The following is a 7,332-nucleotide window of genomic DNA, read 5'->3' on the forward strand; positions in this document are numbered from 1 at the left end:
CAAGCCTCAGTTTTCCTATCTGTAAAGGAACAGTTTTTTGTACTAGGTGGCCATTAAGTTACTTACCGTCTCTAACATTGTAAGGGATTTTTTGCTGTACTAGGGGAAAGAAGGTAAGGTCACAGGAAGGGCCTTAGAGATTATCTAGTCCAAGCCCTCATTTTACGTATAAAAAGACTGAGCCCAGGTGATGTTAAGTGATTTGCCCAATTAGCAGTTGCCAGTGTACAGCAGGTTTTAACACCTGCTCTTCTGACTTTAAATCTTGTGTTCAACAAACCTTCTGAAAGTACCTGTTATATATAGGGCTATGTTCAAGATTGGGGGGTGAGGGGAGAAAAACAGATAAATAAGGCCTGGTCCCTGCCTTCAGTGGGTTCTAGTCCAACAATCTAGTTGATGGGGAAATAAAATAGGGCTATGAATGATACAAGGAAAAATGTGACAAAGGCATAAGGAACCCCAAAAGAACACTGGGTGGGGTGGGGGAGCAGCAACAAGGATGGGATAAAGAGAATCCCAAAAATGTCAAACATATAAATATACTACATAAATAATTCCACACACTTTAGAAGCAGGGTCTGATATTAGAATTGGATTCAAAAGATCTGAGTTCAAGTCTCAGCTCAGACACTAGTTGGGTGACTACCTCTTTGGGCTTCTGTTTATCTGAAAAATATGAATCATAATAGAATACTTCCCTCCTGGTTTGTTTGTTTAACAAGAATCTGATCCAATTCAATTCATTATGAAGTTACTTTAAAAAAAAAAAAAAACACTTTTCTTTTCCAGAATCTAAGTATCTGTTTAGTAAGGGCTAGGCAGTTGAGGTCAACTGAGGGTTCCACAGTTAGGAAGTGTCTGAGGCCACATTTGAACCCAGGACCTCCAGACTCCAGGCCTGGTACTCTATCCACTGTGCTATCTAGCTACCCCTCAATACGTACTTATTAAGCCCCTACTTTGTGCCAAGCACCATGCTAGATACAGAAACTATGAAGACCAAATTAAAACATTCCCTGTCCTCAAGGAGTGTATGTTTCAGCAGGAGTAAATAGTAAGAGACAATGTGTATGAAGGCAAGTTTCAATACTTCGCTGTACTGAAAATGTTCTCTGTGAATATACCTTCCACTCATAAAGCTCCAAATACCTAGACAGTTTTAGTATACCTTAGTAGCCAGTTTTCATGAATTTCTATGGCCCAAAATGTCATCACTCAGCAGTCAACCTGGAAGGAAGCCTCTCCAAGCTCAGAGAGGCAAATTTCATTCCCACACTTGGATTCAAATTCTTTCCATCTTGTCATCACTTATGCTCCACTGGCATAGCCTTGGAAAACCCATCTCGAGGAGGGATCCGAAAGGGACATTAGCGGATAAACCAGGAATGCTAAGTGATTTAAATGATTGAAACTGGATAAAATGGGGATTGGAATGATAAAGTCCAGCATCTTCAGAAAGGAGTGCCAGAATTTTCAGAAGAGATCTCAGAATAAGGGACGTTGGTTGACATAAGAATGTTAGAAGAATTCTCTCCTCATCCTCATCGACATTTGTTCTGCATCTATCGATATCCTAGATTTTCCTATGGCTATCCATTCACCGGTTACTCATACTCTGTATGGACTCATTTTGGTACCATGAGCAGAGACTCCTCCAAAGATCCCTATGACCTCAACGTCCTCTACTATGATGTCCTTTAAGAGAGGAAGAACTAAAGGAGTGGAAACACAGAAGAAAAACAACTGCTTGAACACATGAATCGATGCGGACATGATTTGGGATGTAGATTCTAAACAACCACCCCAGTGCATCTATCAATAATATGGAAATAGATCTTGATCGATGACACATGTTAAAACCAGTGGAAATGAGTGTTGGCTGGGGGGGGGGGGAGGAGGAGAGAGTAAGAGCATGAATCATATAAACATGGAAAAAATTCCTAAAAAATAAACATTCAAAGTTTAAAAAAAAAAAAAAGAACAATTCACAAAGGTTTTGAGAGACCCGGAGTGAAAGAATTACCTGGGCATGGGGAATTAGCAATCAAATTTATCTGTGCTCATTCCAAGTCTACCCTTCCGCCCAATGACTGGACCCATTCAGAGTGCTCCACCTGCTCTGCCCTCTCCATCAGATCCCATTAGAATCTGAACTCAGAATGGGAGGCTATCTCGAGAAGAAGCTTGAACCTTGGGGGAAAATAAACCAACAGAATGGAGGACAAGATGTCTGAGGAAGAAGTTTCTCAGGGAGGCTAACGGCAAACTAACCCATGAGGCTAAACTGTTAAAGCTCTGAAACTGGGCTACAGTTCAGAGGAAAGCTGGCTGTCTCAGTCACTGGTAGTATTTACCTATTTTAATTATTGACCTAATGAAAAATCCCCACAAGGACAACTAGTGTGATGAGGAAACTGGGAGGTATTTTGGTGCTGTCAGTGACTCATGATGAGTGCATATAAAGTTGGCTGTTGAGTTCCCTGGAGGCAGAGACTTGGGGCAAAGAACTCCTGGCTTCTTTTTTCCCAGCTTTGTGATCAGTTTCTGTGGGTGATCCATAAACAGCAAGCAACCAAAACAGCAGCAACTACCTCATCTTTCTTGATTCAGTTTCCTAGTAAAAACAGGAATGACATTAACAATATATGGGGTTTCAAAGGGCTATAAAACTGTGCATATACCCTTTGACCCAGCAACACCACTACTAGGTCTGTATCCCAAGGAGATCAAAGAAAAAGGAAAAGGACCTACATGCACAAAAATATTTATAGCAGCTCCTTCTGTGGTAGCAAAGAATGGCCATTGAAGGGATGCCCATCAAACGGGGAATGGCCGAATAGGTTACAATATATGGTTGTGATGGAATATAATATATAAGAAATGATGAGCAAGATGGCTTCAGCAAAACCTGGGAAGACATATGAACGGATGCAAAATAAATGCGCAGAACCAGAAGAACATAATACACAGTAACAGCAATATTGTGTGATAATCAGCTGTAAAAGACTTAGCTATTCTGAACAATACAATGATCTAAGAAAATTCCAAAGTACTTATGATGAAAAATGCTATCCACTTCCGGAAAAAGGGCTGATGGGGTCTGAATGCAGATTGAAATATATTTTTTAAATTTTTCTTGAGGGTTTGTTTGGTTGGGTTTTTTTTTTGGTCTGTGTTTTCTTTTGCAACATGGATAATATGAAAATACATTTTGCCTAAAATTCACATGTACAATTTATATCGAAGTGCTTGCCTTCTCAAGGAGGGGGAAGAAAGAGAGAGAATTTAGAACTCAAATTTTTTTTAAATTAAAAACATTGCATGTAAATTAAAAATGCTAAGAATTAGCTCACATCTATCCTGTTCACCAATATGAAAGTAAAGGAAAGTGATAAGTGTAGGCGGGGATGTGGCAAAATTGGGACACTAATGCATTGTTGGTGGAGTTGTGAATTGATCCAATCATTCTGGAGGGCAATTTGAAACTATACCCAAAGGGCTATAAAACTAGGCCTAGCCTTTGATCCAGTAATGCCACTACTGGCTCTGTATCCCAAAAAGGTAATAAAAAAGGGGAAAGGACTGACTTGCACAAAAGTATTTATAGCTGCTCTTTTTGTAATAGCAAAGAATTGAAAATTGAAGGGAATACCTGAACAAATTGTGGCAATGTTGGTAATGGAATATTATCCTACAAGAAATGATGAGCAAGATGATTTCAGAAAAAGCTGGAAAGATCTGTGGGATGCAGAGCAAAATAAGCAGAACCAGGAGAACATTGTATACAGTAATAGCAATATTGAATGATGATTATCTGTGGATACTTGGCTGCTCTCAGCAATGCAATGACCTGGGACAATCCTGAAAGATTTATGATCGGGAATGCGACCCACCTCCAGAGAAAGAACTATTGGAGTCATCTTTCACATCAGTGTATCTTTGGTTTTATTTTGGGGTTTTGGTTACGTATGACTTTGCTCTTACAACAATGACCAACATGGAAGTGTGTTTTACATGACAAAAAATTTTAATTTTGCATGTAATTGAACAAATTTAATTTTAAAATTCAGAAAAACCCAAAAATCTTTAATATATTTGTATGTGGGGCTTTATTTGATGCTTTTGAGACCCATGGGATGGGTCAAGTAGAAATGGATCTGATCGATTGAGAAAGCCTTCACTGCAAATGAATCCATAAGATAATGATTGAGATCATGTTTGAGAATTTGGCTCTGGACCTTTCCTGTCACACTTAGAGGGTCTCCAATGAGAAACTAGGAGGCAGAGCCAGATGGGACCCTGTGGTGGGAAAAATAGCAGAAATTGATCCCTCCCAAGGGTAGATAATCCCATAAACCAGGTGATCACCAGTAGACCTATAAATGCTTAACTACCTAATGCTCCACAAGGACCCTGTGAAAAAGCCCTCCTCCACCATGTCCAAACTAATTTGGATTTCTCTGCCCCAATGGCCTCAATCCATCTGTTCCATCAACCTTCCTCCCTCCCTCATTTTCTGAGCAGCAACAGGAGGTGCCCATGCTAGAAATAAAAGATATACCTGGATATCAAGGACTTTGGGAGGATGCTGGGTCCTAAACTTTTTAACTCTCCTCCAAATAATTACACTTTAAATTTATATAGCCCTTAATGGTTTGTAGGCTGCTTTCCTCATTACAATCACCAGCAGCAAGCAGTACAGTATCATTATATGCCCATTTTATAATTGTGGAAATGAAGGCTCAGCGTCCAAGGTCATATAGCCACACAGTCTAACAGACTAATTCTCTAACTCAGGTGTTTTCTCAACTCCACTACACGTACCTCATCCGCCCCCCACAACTGTAAGCCAACAGGAATGGCCCTTTTCTCTGTCTTTATTGCTCTCAGTTTCCCTTTCTGAACTGTAGAACTTAAGGCTTTCCACTCACACACCCAAGTTTAATTAAGGTCTGTTTGGTGCTTTGAAGATGAAAAGTGCTAAGAAGCATTACCACTCAATTAACGGGGTTCCTGTCACTTTTGCTTGCTTTTGATTAATTCCCTCCCACCGCACCCCACCCCAGCACCTGGTTGCTTTACACAATTTGACTGATCCTCTTCCTTTTTGGCTGGGACCCTATTCTGGAAATCTGAAGCCAGATGGGACCCTGTGGTGGGAAAAATAGCAGTAATTGATCCCTCTGGATCATATATATGATCATGGGTCAAAGAAAATCTAGCCCAATCTTCCTTATTTTTTTTTGAATTTTTTTTTATTTTAAACCCTTAACTTCTGTGTATTGACTTATAGGTGGAAGAGTGGTAAGGGTAGGCATTGGGGGTCAAGTGACTTGCCCAGGGTCACACAGCTGGGAAGTGTCTGAGGCCGGATTTGAACCTAGGACCTCCCGTCTCTAGGCCTGGCTCTCAATCCACTGAGCTACCCAGCTGCCCCGCTTATTTTTACAAATTAAAAAAAAAAAAGAGGCCCAAAGAGGTTATGACTTTCTTGAGATCACACAGGGAATAGCTGTAGACAGGATTTGAACTGAGGTTCTCTGATTTCAGAGGCTGTGGTCCTTCTACTTTACCAAGGATTCCAGATGAAGAAGGGTAGCTAGGTGGGTACAATGGTTACAGCACCAGGCCTGGAGACAGGAGAACCTGAGTTCAAATATGATCTCAGACTCTTACTAGCTATGTGACCCTGGGTAAGTCACTTTAATCCCATTTCCTTCAGTTTCCTCACCTATGAAATGAACTGGAAAAAGAAACGTCAAACCACTACAATATCCTTGCCAGGAAAACCCCAGTCAGACACAGTGAAATGACAAATGAAGAAATGTGAAAACTTAAAGGGAAGGGAAAGAAGATTATTCCTCCCTGCTCAGAATTGTGCCATATAGGATTCATCCCTGTTCTTCTGGAAAGAGAATTTCGACAAGACAGAAAGCATCTTCTTTTGGGGGGAAATGAGGAGAGGAAACAATATCTCAGCCTCTTGTCTACCCTGTACCATGTCTCAGAAACAGCTGCCAGGGTCTATTTTCTACTCCATCATTAATGTGTTGGGTTATCTTGGTCCCTTGAGCAAGCTCTATCTGTTTTTCTCTCTCTCTCTACATGAATATTACATATATACATATATTAACATATTTGTTGTTGAGTCGTTTCAGTCGTGTCTGACTCTTCGTGACCCCATTTGGAGTTTTCTTGGCAAAGACACTGGAGTGGTTTGCCATTTCCTTCTCCAGCTCATTTTACAGGTGAGAAAACTGAGGCAAACAGGGTTAAGTAACTTGGCTGGGGGTCACACAGCTAGTGTCTGAGGTGCATTTGAACACTGGTCTTCCTAACTGCAAGCCTGGCATTCCATCCACTTCAACACCTAGCTACTCCATCTTAGCCCAGACACCCCATATATTCTCACAGGATGTGCCAAAAGTCTTAGTCAAGTTTTAACCATACACATACACACATTTATATATGTATACATGTATATACTTATACATATGTCTATAGAGAAAGGTGGACATGCCTTCATGGGTCTCTGTGTCATCTTCTGTCCCTCCATCTCTTTCTCTCTCCCCACCACCCAGGGAAAATAAATCTTTCTCTCTCATCCTCCCTCTCCTTGGGCTGCTCTCATAGAGAGGCAGGGGATCTAGTGAGGAGTGATTAAGGCCTAGCCTGGCCCATTCTTCAGTTCCCAGATCTCTGACTTTGTTGATCCGCACCCAAGAAACCAAATGGGCAGCCTTGGATGCCTCACCTAGTGAGAGAAAGGGTCAGAGATTTTCTCACTCAGGGGAGGGCCCTGTAACTGGAAGCTGATAAGAGTGCAAGGTTTACAGAAGGCTGCAATCCCCAGGTTTCCCAATTGTTTTCCCTACGGGGTGGGGAGGAGACTGATCAACCAGTAATGTGGAATTCAGGCACCTGTCCCACGGGTGGGGCCTGAGCAGCTCCTCCTCACACCTAGGAGAGGAAACTGTTTGCTACTAGAATGATGAGAATGAGTAGCTGAGCTCTCTGACTCTGTCTTATTGCCTTCTATCTCTCTGTGTTTCTCCAGCTTCCTCTGTCTCTTTCTCTGTATCTCTGTCTCTCTTCCTCTCTGCCCCCTTCTTCTTTCTGTCTCCTCTCTCTTTCTCTCAGCTCCTTCTGTCTTTCTCTGTCTCCCCCTTCCTCTTTCTCTCTCCTCTCCACCTGTTTCTCCAGCTCCCTTTCTCTCTCTCTCTCTCTCTCTCTCTCTCTCTCTCTCTCTCTCTCTCTCTATATATATATATCTGTCTCTTATACACATCTTAGGAAGACAAGCACTGACGACATGATCACCAAGGATCG

This window comes from Gracilinanus agilis, chromosome 2 (genome assembly GCF_016433145.1).
Source record: "Gracilinanus agilis isolate LMUSP501 chromosome 2, AgileGrace, whole genome shotgun sequence".
NCBI classification, from domain to species: Eukaryota; Metazoa; Chordata; class Mammalia; order Didelphimorphia; family Didelphidae; genus Gracilinanus; species Gracilinanus agilis.